This window comes from Poecilia reticulata, linkage group LG15 (assembly GCF_000633615.1).
Source record: "Poecilia reticulata strain Guanapo linkage group LG15, Guppy_female_1.0+MT, whole genome shotgun sequence".
NCBI classification, from domain to species: domain Eukaryota; kingdom Metazoa; phylum Chordata; class Actinopteri; order Cyprinodontiformes; family Poeciliidae; genus Poecilia; species Poecilia reticulata.
In genome coordinates this window covers 25,959,757-25,976,865 of record NC_024345.1, presented here as the reverse complement: position 1 = coordinate 25,976,865, position 17,109 = coordinate 25,959,757, and the positions used below count along the sequence as shown (strand labels likewise).

The following is a 17,109-nucleotide window of genomic DNA, read 5'->3' as shown; positions in this document are numbered from 1 at the left end:
CAGATGCCAGCTGCTTTGCTAACCACAGTCGCCTAGTTCTCAGGAATGCCATCAGACCCGTTCTTTTCTAGGGCCTTGATTTGCTGCCTGTGGAGAGTAAGACCAGCTCTCACTTAATAAACCCGTCCCTTTGGAGAAGTTTATTAATTACAGAACAACTCTGTTCTTCTGGAACAGAGATTCCAGATGGCCCTGAACACCCCTCAAAAAATAATCTTCCTGTTGTTTTTTTTGTTTTTATTTTTGGCTTATCTTACATGTTTTAATCTTGTATTTGTAGCAAATACCAGCGGCGTGCCAACAGGGTCAATGCATGAAGAGATTTAAATCTAGTTAAATTGCTTGTTTTGCTTCAATTTCTCTGGCCAACTGCGGTGCACACATCTGCCGCTCTATTCTGTCCACAGAAAATGCTTGCAACTGTGCCCATTTGCTTATTAACCATATAGTTACCAGGGTCAACTTTCCTGTTGATGCTTCCTCTGCAAACATAAGTAGAGAATCTTTGAAATAAATGGCTTCCAGCACACTTCTAATCTTCCCATAACTCTCAGGTCTGTAATTAATTGTATTCTATTTATAGTGCCTGCAATTTCCCCCCAAAAAATGCAATTGATGCACCGATGACACAAGAACTTGATCATGATAGCCTTTTTAGTTTAGTTTGTGGATAGAAATTGTTGAGAATTGTCTTTTAAATTCTACTCAGTTGTTTGTTAGCGATGAAAAACGTTAGCAAATTGCCAAGAATATGCCTCTAATACTGGAAACCCAGTTCTGAATGGTTGTCAAACCTCAGCTTCAAGCGGAGCAGTGTGGCTTTAATGCTTGGTCCACTTTTGGTTTGTGAATCAGGACCAGCTTACAACTGGGTTCTCCAAGCCTTTTTGTGGATTTTGATGCAGGAATTTGGGTACTTGGGTTATTTTGTAAGGGCTATCTGGTCCTTGTACAACCTATATTTGAATTCCCGTATCCTTGCCTGGTCACATTGTGGGTTGGACGTTGTCCTCAATGCTGCTTGTGATGTAGTCGTGGAAAGAAGCATGTCTGGTTTGGGAATCTTTGGGTTTTGTTGTTTCTTTATGCAGAAGTTGTGGTTATGTCAGCGTTTTCAAGCTGTTACCATCAGAACGCACTGGGTCAGAGAACATTTCAGACCATGGTCCTTAACCCTCCCAGACCGAACAGATCGGCGATGATCCTGCCATATTTGCAGTACTGTAATTCTACGATACTTTACACTATCTGAAAAATGTAATGGTTTCTGAAAGGGGAGATGTTMCGCTTTCCAGCCAATATCGGGTTATTACGGTAATTTCACCCCCGCAGTAGCGGGAAGTGAAATTAATCTGATGAAGCACTCTTTTAATAGATGGTAAAAGATATTGAAAATTAAAGTTGTTGAAAATTAAAGTTGTTATGGATAAATGGGCAAATATATTTACTCACAGCCCATTTAAAGAACTGCATACAATTAAAATAAGCAAAAATATCCAGGCGGCGATTTGAAACTTGGGTCTAAAATGGTTAAGAAGGTTTTCTTTTTCTGAGATCAACCACTTCCTCATGTGAAACAGCTAAGGTTTATTGTCATGTTCACATGTCATGGTGGGATGGAGTATTAGCTCTATTGACAGCCTGACTTGTCTGGATTAGAGCGAGCAAAGCTCTGGTCTGTTGTGTTGAAGGAAGAGTTGAGCAAAAAGCTGAGGTCTTGGGTTCTGCCATGAAATATGGATCATTACGGAAAGAAGAAGGTCTCTGATATAATCTGATGGAAGGAGCTTCATGCAGCTGGGCTCACTTCCAAAGATGGAGAAAGGAGCTCCATCACCAGGGAGAGCTTTGTGTCCAGCTGCTTCTTCTCCACATCGAATAGAGTCAGCTGTGGCGTTTTAACCATTCGATCACAATGGTCCTGCACCTCCTGTTATACAAACCAGATTCCAAAAAAGTTGGGACACTAAACAAATTGTGAATAAAAACTGAATGCAATGATGCGGAGGTGCCAACATCTCATATTTTATTCACAATAGAACACAAATCACAGATCAAAAGTTTAAACTGAGAGAATGTATCATTAAGGGAAAAATATGTTGTTTCAAAATTTCATGACGTCAACAAATCCCAAAAAAGTTGGAACAAGGCCATTTTTACCTCTGTGTAGCATCTCCCCTTCTTCTTCCAACACTCAACAGATGTCTGGGGACAGAGGAGACCAGTTTCTCAGGTTTAGAAATAGGACTGCTCTCCCATCAGGCCTCTAACTGTTCAATCGTCTTGGGCCTTCTTTGTCGCACCTTCCTCTTTATGATGCGCCAAATGTTCTGTATAGGTGAAAAATCTGGACAGCAGGTTGGCCATTTCAGTACCCGGATCCTTCTCATACGTAGCCATAATGTTGTGATTGCTGCAGAATGTGGTCTGGCATTATCTTGTTGAAAAATGCAGGGTCTTCCCTGAAAGAGATGATGTCTAGATGGGAGCATATGTTCTAGAATCTAGAACCTGAGCATAGTTCTCTGCATTAATGGAGCCTTTCCAGACATGCAAGCTGCCCAGGCCACCAGCACTCATGCAACCACATACCATCAGTGATGCAGCTTCTGAATGGAGCGTTGATAACAACTTGGGTTATTCTTGTCCTCTCTGGTCCGGATGACATGGCGTCCCAGTGTTCCTTAAAGAACTTCAAATCGTGACTCATCTGACCACAGAACAGTTGTCCATTTTGCCTCACTCCATTTTAAATGACTCCTGGCTCAGTGCAAATGGCTGAGCTTGTGGAGCTTAGAAATGGCTTCCTCTTTGCACTGTAGAGTTTCAGCTGCAGCGGCGGATGGCACGGTGGATTGTGTTCACTGACAATGCTTTCTGGAAGTATTCCTGACAGTAGCCTTCCTGTTTGAGGTGCAGTGACGTTTAAGGGCCCGGAGATCACGAGCATCCAGTAGAATTTTACGGCCTTGACCGTTACACACAGCGATTGTGCCAACTTCTCTGAATCTTTTGATGATGTTATGCACGGTTGATGATGATAACTTAAAAGTCTTAGCTATTTTACGCTGGGTAACACCATTCTGATATTGCTGCACTATCTTTCTGCGCAACAATGGTAGAATTGGTGATCCTCTTACCATCTTGGCTTCAGAGAGACACTGACACTCTAAGAAGCTCTTTTTATACCCAATCATGTTGTCAATTGACCTAATTAGTGTAAATTGGTCTTCCAGCTGTTTGTTATATGTTCAATTTCCTTTTTCCAGCCACTTATTGCTACTTGTCCCAACATTTTTGGGATTTGTAGACACTTTGAAATTTTGAATCAACATATTTTCCTTTAAAATGTTACATTTACTCAGATTAAACTTTTGATCTGCCAGCTATGTTCTATTACGAATAAAATATTGACATTTGCCATCTCTACATAATTGCATTCAGTTTTTATTCTCAATATGTTTAGTGTCCCAACTTTTTTGGAATCCGGTTTGTAATTTTTTGGATCCAGAAGCCAAGTGAGGATCCATTGTAGGATTTATATTTTCTTTTCTGTGGACATCCCCAAAAAGGAGCTGAAACGTGTCTTGGTTCTCTTCTTAGAATATAAGTTGCTGTGGATTTTTATTTTATTTTCCAGACTTGTGATGCAATGAAATAATGCAATATTTATTCTAACTGGCTGCTATGTCGGTGCCTTATGACTAGGTCAACCAGGAATATTCACCACTTCCTTTCATGTGAATCATTTAGAGGCCCAAAGGGCAAAAGCATCAAGAGATTTCGAAGTGAACAAAATGTAAGCTTGTGTGTCTGATTTGTCTTTTTCTTCGGGAGCTAAAATCTCTCTGATATACATCTTATCTTCATGGCTGCTGATTTTGTCCGTTTCTCATTCCTTCATTATGCTTAGATTGCCTTGAACTGCAAGGAGCAACAATGTGCATCTTTCTGAATTCACCCGATCACCGCACATAACTGCTCTCCCTCCCTCAACTTTCCATCTTTGTTCAGAAGGGAGGCCTGCTGTCACTCAGGGCTGTCATATGCAGAAAAAAGTTGCCTAGCAACAACGGAGAGAGATGCGAATGAAGCCGCTGTTTACTCTCCTCTTCCAGCCCCCCAACTCATGTGCCCATTAACCCCTTCTCGTTTACTCTCCTCTGTCGGAAAGATGAAGTGGAAGTGATGGATAGAAGAGGCAGCGTAGCTATCCAGGCTCTCTGACAGATTTAGACAACAGATTCAGGGCAAACTGAGAGAAGGAGAGATGTTCGGAGATTCCTGTTGTCACCCAGCTGTTATTCCTGTTTTCCTCTCCACAGGAGGGGAAGGCCATTTCCCTTAATGCCTGCTCCTGTTCCACTCAGCATAACTTGTACTACCAAAGCATGCTGTTATCAGCAGGACTAAAAATATCAGACAGCAAATGTATCACAGGCCTGCCTATCGTCACACCCTCCAGAAAAAAGAGCACAATCTGAGGCGATGCCGGTGCCCTGCGTCCTTTCTGCATTATTACATGTTCCCCTGGTGGAAGCAATCAGGCGCCATGCCTTTGTTGCTCCCCACATTATGCTGTTTTAACTGGTTGCTGTAATCATGCAGGAAGGTTCAATAGTTTCCACACTGCCACGCTGGGTTTACTTGTCTTTTCGGAGTGGGTGCAGAGTGACAGTCAGCCTGAGGGTTGTTTGATTAACAGAGAGACTGCAGAATGACACATTGTACAGAGCCACTAATCAGTTTTGTGGCGTTTGTCCAAACTTTGCTTTTCTTTTACAATTTGGACTTCAACCTGTTAGTTTGTAGGCTTGCAAATGGGGAAGCTATATCAGATTTTTGAGTTTCTTATTAATTACAGTCCACGAGTTTCTTTGTAAATCTCACCGCTGTTTATCGTTTTTTTTTTTTTTTGTCCAAATATTCTATCTCAGCTGAGATCTTCTTTCTTGTTTCCAAATGTCAACAGCAAATAATCTTAGTTAATCAACTTAGCTGAAGTTTCTTCTTGTCGAATTTCTACTTCAGTATCAAAATATTCCTTTCTTTTATTCCCGGAGAGGTTTAATTATCATTAGATGAATCCCTGGCAGCGATTCTGTTTATTTAGATCGATAAAATCTGTTTCTCCAGTTACCAAAATTAAAATATGTTTTTCTTGCAAACGTGTGTTGCTTTGCATGTGGATCCGTTTGTGTAATGACTACCTTCGGTATGTAAATTACCCAGCAAAACTGCTCGTCCGTGTGCAAACGAGCTCTTCTCCACAGGCCTTCGCTGCACATATGTGTAGGCTGATGAATAGTCCGTCTGTTTGCAGGGATGCAGCGACAGAGAACTCTTAAGTGTTACCTCCTGGGGCTTCCCACTCTTCAAATAAAACCCTTTCCTTCCCTGCAACTCAAATCAAAGCCGAGAACCTGCCTGCAGAGGCTGGATCAAAGCCGACTGTGCCGCAAAGAGCTGTGCTTGCTGCTATTCATTGAGCTTGATTAAAGTCTGTCATTTCCTGCTATTAACACCTTCCTGCCTCCAACCTGAAACAGGCAGAGCAAAGCAGTCATCAGGAAGTGGCTAGAATGACACTGTTTTTCTGTTTTTCTAATTACGCTGCCTCAAACTCAATTAAGCAAGAGAGGAAATATATAATCAAGTCATTAAGCAATGCACAGAAAAGCTATTAATATAGCCTTTAAGGAGGACTGACAGGGAAGTTGTGCAAAACATTCAAACAGGGTGTTTTTTTGACTCGTTTGTAGTTAGCTGCAACTTGTTCAAACAAGCCTAACAAGTTTCCTGCATGCCTACATGTCACAGATTTGGATCATAAATCAACACAGTCACAACTGTCAAACTGTTGACTGACATTTTGTGCTAAAAGCTATCTGCTGTGGTTTTTTAATAAGAGGATGTGCTTGGAGATGTGCCAACCAGACATTTACAGATTTCAGTTTCTGAAAGTCTTTGACACAAATTTTATCTCTATAATTAGCAAAATTCTATATATTTTTATTTCCCTCTATATGTATGTTAGGAGCAAAGGTGACTTCTCTGAGAAGAGTTGCTTTAACCGGGATTTACAAACATTTTTTGCACATATAAGCAAAATAAAAATGATTAAGGAGTGGATTTTTAAAGCTGTTATAATATTGTTATTAGCATTGTTAGCCTTGTTAGCATCACAAACTATTAACTGCAGTCTCTGTAAATTCCTGAGATTTCCAAAGGGACAGCTACATTCCCAAATCCAGCATTTTTCACAACACGGGAGAAGTTTAGAAGCTCAAAAACGTAAACCAGAGCAACTTTTCTGTAATGCGTTAAGCCTTTAAGTCTGCTCCTGGTCAGTTCCCCTCTTTGTTACTTTGCATAAATGAAATTGCTTGCACCTGTCAAAGTCCAGCTCTCTGTTGTAGCAGCCTGAATGAACAGACATTCATTTACAGAAAATAGTTTCTATTTAATTAGTGTCTTACATCTTTTGTTCTTCAGTTTCAACCATCTGACGACAGGTTTCACACCAAAACGTATTGCTATTTGCATAACTTGTTAGCATGTAGACATGATGCGTTTATTGATCAGAAACAAATTTTATTCTTGAGCTTCTGACGGGGTGTTGGCTGGTAAGGTCCAGAAAAGCAGAAACCAAGTTGGTCACCAGCAGATTTCTTTGTGCATCTCTAAGATATGAGGCAATGTCTTATTCAGCGGTTCTGTTATCAGCCTGGTATGTTTAATCAGACCCAGATTCAGCATTTTTTTAGACAAAGCCCTGCTCTGTCGTTTGATTATTTGACTTGGGCTATCAGTGCCGTGGCTTGAGCTCAGCTCTCACTTGATGGATTGCTGGTAGTAATTATGTTAATCATGGCACCAAAAAGGTCGTCCTTTCAGAGCTGTGGCGCTAATTTTATTCCATAGTTGGCTGTTATCCTAAAGCACTGGAATTTAGAAACACAGGAGCTGATTCATGTGGCGTGTTTTATGTTTTCATTTCTACTTTAATAAATGCATCAGAGGAATAAACTGTGTTGTCAATGTTTAGGGAGGAGCACTTAACAAACTAAATGGATTTTTTTAAGTGATTCAATTCTTAATGTGCATGAATGTGATTTTTACATTTTACAGCTACTGTAAAATGCCTTATTTATGTTTCTAGAAAAAACATAAGTCCAATTCAGAATGACCAATCTTACAAAGACATAGAGCATGTGTCTTTGTAAGATTAGCCTTACAAAGACATATGCTCTGCTGCAAACAGTGCATCATGCAATCTGTTAATGTTCTCTGCGTCCTTTTGCCATTTTTTTCCCCCACTTTTGGTCAAATCCACTTGAATAATTACAAATTTGAAGTCAGTCTTTTCATTCTTGTCAGAATCTGCTGTCAAGAGCAGGAGTTATTTGTAGAGGTGCACCGATAAATCAGCCCTGATTTCCTTCATTTCCTTAATTTTGGGAGATCCGAGATTGGCCGATATTTACATGAGAAGCAGATCTTATCCGCCGATCTTATCTACTTCTGGCAGGAAAAGTCTGAAAATAAGCCACTGTCCTCTTTTGCTCTGCTGGGAGCGAGACTGACAGACAGACCCTCCCACCAGGTCAAATCTGCATGAGCGCGGTTAACAATAGTTACCCCATTGTTGCCAACTAAACGACTTTCTCGCTAAATTAATCAAATTTTCAGACAAAAAAATGGGTATTGTCCAAATTAAAGACAGTGCAATGCATCATGTTTTTAATCATATGCAGCCATATAGTATTACAGCATTGTTTTTAATCACCATTTATCACCATAAGAAGCTACAATACTTCAATTATAAAAAAGTAGGAAGGAACGAAATGGTGGGTTGAAATGGGGAAGAGGTGAATTGAATCATTCAATTGAATTGTGTTATTATTCAGACAATAATCAAGCCTGAGACTCGTTGTATTTTATTTGAGTTATTTCATCTCTGAAGCTTCATAGTTTGCACCTTGATGTTTTTTTCCTTGATACATCACTAGATACATCTCCTAAACCTTCCTGCTGTTTATGCTGAAGGTAAAAGATATGGAATGTGAATGCAGGGATTATCAGTTTTAAAGCAAGGTTATTGCTCTCTGCAGCTTTGTCTCGGTGTGTTTAAGTTGGAAAGTGGGTTTCTAGCTCTGTTTGTCACACATGCATGCAGTCTATCAGTAGATTCCTCTTCCTTCTGCAGCTTCAAATGTCAGTCATTGCTTGTAACATGGAAGGTCACAAGCTTGACCTAGGGGATCTTTTCCTGGAAACAATGCCTATTGCTTCTCTCCATTTTTTTCTTGTCCTTCCTGTCACAGCCTTCAAGCTTTGAATGTCACGGTCTGCCCTGCTTCCCCCCAAACACCAACACTCAGCATTCCCTCCTTCCCCTCCTGCACAGCCACCTACTTTCCCTTACAAATGCAAATGATGCAGGCTTATTCAGCTGTTGGTGGTAGGTTTGTCACAGGGGGAAGGGAGCTGTGCATTAAGAGGCAGCTGTATGCATTTCACAAAACTTACTCCCTGATCATCACACCTATATTTTGCACTCTCCTTAGTTTTCTTCATCTGCTTGCAAACAAGCAGTTCCTTACAGAACCTGGAAAAGCAGATTTTTGCTGTGCAGCCCTTTGAATCCTGTTCCCTTTGTGTTTTCAGGAGGCTCGTGCTCAACAAGTGGCTGATGGATTTAATGCACTTGAACAGCATCTCTGCAGTAGCTTCATTACCACGGTGTCTCACAGGACATTTTGCCCTTTGCTTTGAGAGCTTATGGCTTTGATAGAGCCGAGGCTCCCCAGATGAGGTAAGCATGTTTGCTCTTGATTTGAAATGCAATTTGTTTGCATATTAATGTCGCGATTTTTACATGCTTGTGCTAAATAAGGTTTAAAAAAAGATAGAGGAGTTTTGTTTTAGTCATATTTTAGTAATATCTTCACTGGGAAATGTATCAGTTGAGTAATTTATGGGCATATCTCTGTTGGACGTAGATCTTGTGAGGTGAATAAACCGGTGATTCATCTGCGTCTGGTCCGCTCTTCCCTGTAGTTATCATTTCTTTGCATCCGCTGGTTGAGTAAAGCTTCTTCTGTGTCAGCAGTACGGCTTGCAGCTGCTGCCCAGAAGTCTAAATTATCTCACAAATGCCAGACTTCTGTCAGCAACATCACACTGAGCGTGGAAAACAAACTTTAAGAGGGAAAGGAGAAGTGAGAGATGGTCCGGTGACACTAGTGCATGCTGAGGTCAGAAAGTATTAATGCTGCTCCTCAGATGATGTTTGTGTGAATCTGTTTGCGTCAGTGTGTTTATTCTCAACTTTTAGCAGTGTCACACAGCTTCCCGACTTCCCAACTTCCCTCTTTTGGTGCACTGTTTCTCACTGATAATGTAGTGGCGTGGACTCTGACTGACCTCAGCTGACGTGCAGAAACACAGAGTTTCCCAGAGCGTTCGATCTGAACACCTCACAAGTCTCTTAGCAGCTTCCCCTTTGCGGGACGAGAGCGCTCTTCTCACCACATTTCTCTCCCGTTTCCCTGAGAAAGCGTGATCCGCCAGCAGGCAGCCGGCGGTTTGGAAGTAGCCCGGAAAGCAGCAGGAAGCTGTGGGAAGTGACAGAGGGAGGGATGTGCGCTGATGGAAAGAGGTGCTGTTTTATTCTGGGGACCTGCTGGGCCACATCAACCCGGCACGTCCTGATCTGCCCCACCGTCGCAGGGAGGTCCGCTGTGGCTGGGCCCATTTCAGGGAGAGACAGATGGTCCCTTTTGGAGAAGGGCCACTGCACAGTGCTCTCTGTTTGTGGGACTCTGCTGGAGCAGGCAGGACCAAACGTGGCCTCCTTCTGTTGGGAACATTCAGGAGACCTTTAAAACTTCTAGGGTTTGATTTGATGCATAACCTTAAAGCCACTTTTATTTTTGTCAATTAATTTGTTAATCCAAATTATTAATTTCCCTCCCCCTTAATTGTATTTCAGATTATTTTTTATAAGAAATCTTTGAACTTTTTTTTTCTTTAAAGATGCAGTATAACATTTATTAAAAAAATATTATTTTCCATTTTTGTTGAAACTCTCACTTTGTCGTGACAGCATAGAAAGAGACAGATAATTTAAAAACAAATCAAGCTCCCCTGTCTTTTCTCTAGAAACAACCAATCAGAGTTGGAAAGCGGGTCTTAGCGCTGTCAGTCACCATCAATGTGGCGCTGCTCATTTTTTTCCCCCTCATGCTCTCTGCTACGCTGCAGCCTGTTGTGACAGCTCAGGCTAGTTAGCGTAGCCGTAAATGATGGCGGGTGAACGGTTTTTCTCTAATGGTAAGTCGTTTCTCCACCATTATAACATTAAACAACGAGGTTTTAAAAATATGTAAAACATTTTTTTTTTTTTTTTTTTACAAAAGTTATAAACTGCACCTTTAAAGTGTAGAATAAAGTATTATCACAAGTATGGTAAAAAGTAATTAAAATGACACAGTTATTATTTACAAATAATAAAGCACGAGTATTCATAATGTTACATATAATGAGACAAAGGCCTCTGCAAAGGAAAAAACAATTTCTGTATACCAAAGCTTAAGATTTCTTATTTTAGCATGATTTTAACATTTCTATTCAACTTAAAAATTAGTTTTTTTATTTTATTGTCTGCGGCACTGTTTCTACAGTTTAAAATATGTTTACTGAGAGTCCTACAACAGCAAAATGTTAGTGATTATTGTTTTTTGTAGCTCTTCAGAGCATAGAATAACACGGTTTCACTTACACTTAATCACTTATAAGAAGGACAAATGGTTGAAATTTTTGCTGGGTGTGAGAAAGAAACAAAGGAATAACAAGATGTTTAAAGGAGCTCCACCCATCATGCTAACACTGCTTTAAAACCACAGTAAAGCGATATATTACTCAGAAGAATATAAATGTTCACTTAAAAGCCACAGCAAAATTTTGTGGTTGTGTACATTTAATAAAAATAAAAAAACACCATCTAATAAACAATAAATTATATTTGCTTTATTGTGGTTTATAGCTTGTTTCAAATAAATGAACCTAATGGTGGATCCTGACTAATGGTAGCATTGATTACTCAGCTAAATTTGATTTAAACAGCAGAAAATAGATAGATTTAGCACGATGAATAAACATTCAGAGGCCATCCAACTTTAGCAGTTGAGAGGGAGTCACTCTATCTGCTGTTTGTTTTGTAACCTTTGTTAGAAAAGTGAAATAAAGTTAAGAAATCATAATATAATACATTATGTTTATGTCAGCAGATTATTATGGTCACGGCAGCCCTAACTGCAAACACACAACGTTTTACCAAGTATTTTTTGTCTAGTTTCTAGAGCAAATATCTTATTATGCTTGAAATAAGGCAAAACTAACTTAAAAGTAACTTTTTAGCAAGATGTAAGAGCTTTTTCTAATTCGTTTTGAGCATCAGGTGAGTCAGGTTTACATTCAAAGTCTATGTGGATGCGTGTTGAGAGCGCGGTGCGTTTTGCTCATCTAGCGCTGCGTGATGGAAGCATTTTGAGAGTTTGATGTGCGTCCACATACACTCTGAATTTAAATCTGATGCGCCTGACGCTCAAAACACATTTGGTGTGAACGCAGCATAAGTGTCAAGCGTCTGACTTCAAAGTGCACACGCGTCCAAGTTGAAGTGTCAGACACGTTTTTGAGGCGCTAAACGTTTTTGGTGTGAACGCAGCATAAGTTTAAAATTCCTTAATATTGATGAGAAAGTACTAGTTCCACTGGTGAAATAATCTGCCAGTGGAACTAAGATTTTCTCATCAATATTAAGGATTCATTGACTTAAAACAAACTCCTTTAACTTTATGAAAAGTTACTTCTTAGTTAGTTTTGTCTTGTTTTAAGTGTAGAAAGATATCTCCACAACAAACTGGACCGGAAATACTTGTAAAATTTTGTCTTATTTTTGCAGTGTACTTAACTTTCCCAGAAACTCAATGCTTTGTCAGTCCCGTTACCATGGTAACCATGTAGCCCTCCCAGTCACTTTTCAATAATATTCTATCAGAATAGACACTCTTTGTGACTATTCAAGTCCACGGCAGGATTTCAACACCACTTTAATCTGCCAATTAGCTGCTTTGTGCACCTAACATTCATCACAGTTCTTGTTCTTTGTCAGTATGTAAAAAATGAAAAGGGGATCAGTTGTCCCGTCTATTTTAATTCTCAGATCACCCAGAAATATCTAAAGGACAATGGCAGTGTGCTGCCTGGCAGGCGCTGGGCTCACAGCCAGTTGGCAGTGCAACCAGGAAGAGACTCCCAGTCTCAGTTCAACCCAGAGGAGCTCTGTTCATGTGCACAGCCAGCATTAAAACGCCTGTACCGCATGAAATGAGCTTCAATGTAGCTCAACAAGAGCAGCTCTTTGTTTTGTGGACCAACATTTTTAAGGCCTCGCCCAGATTCGCAGGTTATTCATGTCATTATTTGACTGGAGTTCAGTTCCCACTTGGTAGTAATTATGTTTAATCTCTGCACATAAAGGTCATCCTAAACCACTATCTGGCACTTGAACTTAAGAACACGGGAACCAATTTATTTGGCACATTTTAATTTTGAGTTAAAAATTGCTTAATGCCTTTAAAAGACTAAAAACTGGGTTATATTTCATAGCCCAAAACAACTCCTGACATGCAACGCTGTACACGTGAGTTACAAGGAATAGAAATAGTTTGTAAAATAAGCTCAACAGATGGGAGGGAATAGAAAATAACATCACGACACAATATAAAGCTAAAAAAAAAAAAAGTTGATTTTACAGAAAACTCTCCCTTTAAAGAAACACCCGACCCTTTTGTTGTGCACCTAGTTCAAAATGGCTGAGAGCAGTGTCCAGTGCTAACAAAGCTGTTTATAGATTTCTTTTTTTTAATTAGAAGACCTCCAGATAACAATTGCAGCTTGAGGGTTTTCACACCAGATTGCTAAACTAGTGCTAATACAAGTGTCCGGTGCATGAATCGATGGGTGGCTTAGGGACACCGACCTCCAAACATTTGGATTTTCTCCTACAGATGGTTCCATAAATTACAAAAAGTCAAACTGGAGAAACATAGCATCCACTCACCATCACACTACCACCATCATGTTTGACTATTAAACTGAGGTCTTCTTTTGAAAATCTGTTTTAGGATTAAATCCAGATGATCACATTTGCCTCATCAGTCCCAAAATTCCTCAACATTGTAAATGTCAGATGGGTCTTTGTGTTCTTGTTGGTCTGCAGTGATGTTTGCTTTGGGAATCTCAGTTTTCACACAGCCTCTTTCTTATTGTTGTATCAGAAAAACAGACTTCAGCTGAGGTCTACATGGGTTTAAATGTTGTTTCTAGGTAATTTTGCGACCTCATAAATGAGACATCAACAAGGTTTTGCAGTAATTGTGGAAAGCCAGCCACCATTGTTCCATGTTTTCCGTTTGATGGTAGATATCCGTTTCTTTAAATTGACACATGATGTTGATTTTTGAAGTCTTCCACTTCAACTTTGTGTTGTCGGAAAGTTTCTGCTTTCCGATTAAATCATCAACTGAAAACCTTTGTGCCTTATTTGTCTCATGACAAAAACACAAAGCTCTGTGATGTGAAAGGCTATTCCTTCTGCTCTCTTTTTCATTTAAATCCCATAATTTAAAAACCTTTTTGTGCTGGAATCTGCTCCTTTTCTGTCTGCAGCAGCATCTGGTAGATATTAAGACGTTTGAATGTGGGCAGGAAATAAAAACAATTTACGATTTTGCACTTTGTGTCGGGTGAACACTTACTGTTTTCTCAACTACATAAAGTGCAGTCCATACATGGGATGACCCCTGAGCGTTAGCCTCAGCTGTGTAGCCGACACATTCCAGATGGAGCCTCAGACAGCGCAATGCAGAGCAGGCTCAAGGGGGGGGCTGATGTAGAAAAACAGGATGAAAGACCACAGCTACAAATAACCACCAGTCCAAACCCCAAAGTCCACAGCAAAGCAAACAGAACTCGTGTTTAATTTTACGTGCGAGTGAATTGATGTTGACAGATTAGGTGGGGAGAGTCGACCGTTGGAGGGCAGTGACGTCGGATTACTGCCGAGACACTTGGTCAGAAAACTTCTCACACTTTGTCTGCAGTTTGTGGGAAGCAGATGTTTTGTGCCAACATCCTTTTTAAAGATTTCTTGTCTTGTAAGTGGAGGTGAAACAGATTAAGAAGCAGCCGTCGGTGGTAAGAATCTTAAAGACACAGTCTCCTTTTTTTCAAATGGCTTTTTGCTCGTCTGTTTTCTGCACCTGGGGCGCAGAGAGGACATCCGTGTAGGCATTTCCTACAGTCCAGTATGCGCCACGGTACCCAGGGAGTGAAGGGACAGTGATGGTTTATGTTTACTCATTGCTGGCTGACCTCCTTTTTTATCTCCTCTGCTGATTGTTCTGCTTTCGTCGGGTCATGTCCAGTCCAGTCTGTGTGCGCTGAGATGTAAACAAAAAGCCTTTAATTGTTGCTCACCATGGAAGCATGTGTACTGTACACAGCTTTCTGTGTTTCTCAAGATTATTCTGGAATTCAGGGTAGATATTTTAAACGACTGCAGGGTTTCCCCCAGAAAACTTGCTAAGCCTGGCGGTTGGGCGGTCCAGCAGTCATTCATCCAGCAGTCCGTTGTCTTTTTGAGTTAAAATATGTTTAAAGTTGACAGGAAATTTGAAAATATCACTTGATAATTATGTGTTATTAAAAGATTGGAAGATTAATACATGAAAACCAACTATAAAGTCTTAAAAATGCAAACATTTAAAAAAAAACTTAGCCTGGTGGGGCCACAAGTAAAGCCTGGTGACCCACAAGGCTTAAAATACACTGGGAGAAACCATGGATTGCCTTGATTTTGGTTGTGCTCAATAAGGTGGATTGTGGTTAAGTCTGATGCAATAAGCATTTAATCAACTAATTTCATAAAAACTTCCATTCTGATATTTAATATTTTCTGACAATCAGTTTTGTTTTCAGGCTTTATAATCCATTTTATTTATGGTTTCTGTTGTGTGCAGGTTTTTATTCATTGTTTTTGGTTGTCGTGTTTCAATTCTAGTGTAGACAAATACATTTTTATCCAATTACTTTAACATCAAAATAATTCTCAATAATTACTGGGGCAATTTATCGCCCTTCAAAATTATAGTAGCAGATATATGAGGCAAAAATATTTATGGTATATATAGTAGCAGAGATAGCTTGATGATTTTTGGCTGGGGAATGTTGGTGCAATGCATAAGACAGGATGGCAGATGAGTAATTAAAAATGAAGAGACTTGGGCGCATTATGCATTCAAGAGGAAAACATTTTGGTGGTCTTCACAGGCAATCCAACAGGTCCATAACAGACAAGTTAATCCCTGCTTTGGGCTTTTTATTTTTACGGTATGCAGACAAAAACATGTAAAAATGTCTGCAAAGTCTTGTTCTCAGCAATTCCTGCTGATCAGTAGATTCAGTAGACTACACCCTAAACATCGTGTGTTTAGGATGTTGACCCAAATGTAAGCCGGTTTGTGTTCTGTGTTAAACTCTTCAAAAGTATTTTTTTTTGGGGGGGGGAGGGCTGAAATGAATAGCAGTTTAAATATCGCAGTGAAATGAGTGTCAGTTTTTGCAACAATAAGAATGTGATGCATTTATTTCTGACACATCTTAAAAGCAAACATTTGCTTTTCCTCCTGTCACACCATTGTCTTCCTGCCTTGTGTTTCTATGGCAATTGACAATATGCTCCTCTAAGAAAGTGACGTCTCTGCATCTCGGGTTAAATCAGGATTTTCATGAGCATCACAAGTCAAATATACTGCAAATATCCTCTCAGTCTACAAAACAGACACATGTACTGTGCAGATTTACCAGCAAGGGTTTCCTATCTTTCCATTATTGCTGGCCTTTATGACAGACATATCTCTATGTCCTAATTAATGGATGATGTTGCTGAATTGCTTAAATTCTGTAACTCATGCAATCCTGTTTAACCTAAATAAACACTTGCAATCCTTTAGGATATTTTCAGATGAGCTTGGATGTATTTCGCTTGTTTCCACATATCAGAGGGAGCTGAGTGCAACTAATTTCATTGGTTTCCGTACCTCCTACTGAGGGTGTGACCCTGCTTTCACACTGGTCATTAAAATCTCAGCATTACTCCCTGCAGGCAATGCTTCCCCACGTGGGTGTTCCTTTTGGAGCTCTAAGAAAGGGTGGAGTTATAGGACTGGGCTCTTACCGGCTCGGATGCACTGAGGCATTGCTGTGCGCAGGAAGACGGGATAGGGGGTTGTCATCAATGGAGAGGCTTTGGCATCAGCGCTAATTAGGAGACTCTTCCCTGTTGCGACGCTGAATTGTTGGAGTTGCAGATAAAAGAGTGAGAAGCTGAATGGTGCATTTTGATTTAAACTTTCATAGCATCAGCGAGTGCGAGCGGTGGTGCAGATACACACTTAGAAAGTCTTAATACCCCTTCAGAAGTGTTCTCTGGTTACGGAGGCACTTGGGGAAGAAGGCATGCCTGATTTCCCAGGCCCCAGTAATGAACTCTTAAGGCTAACATCGCCCAATTAATTGCATCTGCGGTTAAACTGAAGAAAACGCTTTGAGCGAGATTTGGCAAAACTCCCGCCCAACTCTTTTCTTCCTGCCCCACCACTTTCTACTCTCCTCTTAACCTCGCATTCTACTTCGCAGTAACCCAGTTAGGCTGAAGAATTGCTCCACCGAAGCAGAAACACAAGTGTTTTTTCATCAAACTAGAAAATGGCTGCGTCTAGTTACAGACGTGACCCTCAGAAGTGTGATGAATTTGATGCATCACACACACACACACACACCTCCAGTTTCCACTGCAACTTTGAAAACAGATGCTATTCTATGAAGGATTGAAAGCAGAGCTCCTGCTCAGTTTTAAATCATGTCCTTGGAGGGCGGACTTGATCATTTTTGATCAATGAATCATCGCGAGTGATTCATTGTTTTTATTGTGACTTTATTGAGGAATCAAATAGTGGGCAGCAGGGCGTAAAAAGT

General features: G+C 40.3%; 1 protein-coding gene across 7 annotated transcripts in view; it reads left to right on the top strand.

Moving 5' to 3' along the window:
• LOC103477253 (signal-induced proliferation-associated 1-like protein 2) overlaps positions 1-17,109 on the top strand; it is a 112,433-nt gene that overhangs the window by 17,870 nt on the left and 77,454 nt on the right. For 6 of the 7 annotated variants that reach the window (XM_008430233.2, XM_008430234.2, XM_008430230.2 and 3 more), the window contains exon 2: positions 8,671-8,818. The exons of the other annotated variant lie outside the window; for it this stretch is intronic. The gene's annotated coding sequence lies outside the window, so the exon portion shown is untranslated. The remainder of the gene's footprint in view (positions 1-8,670; positions 8,819-17,109) is intronic. 7 annotated transcript variants of the gene reach the window in all.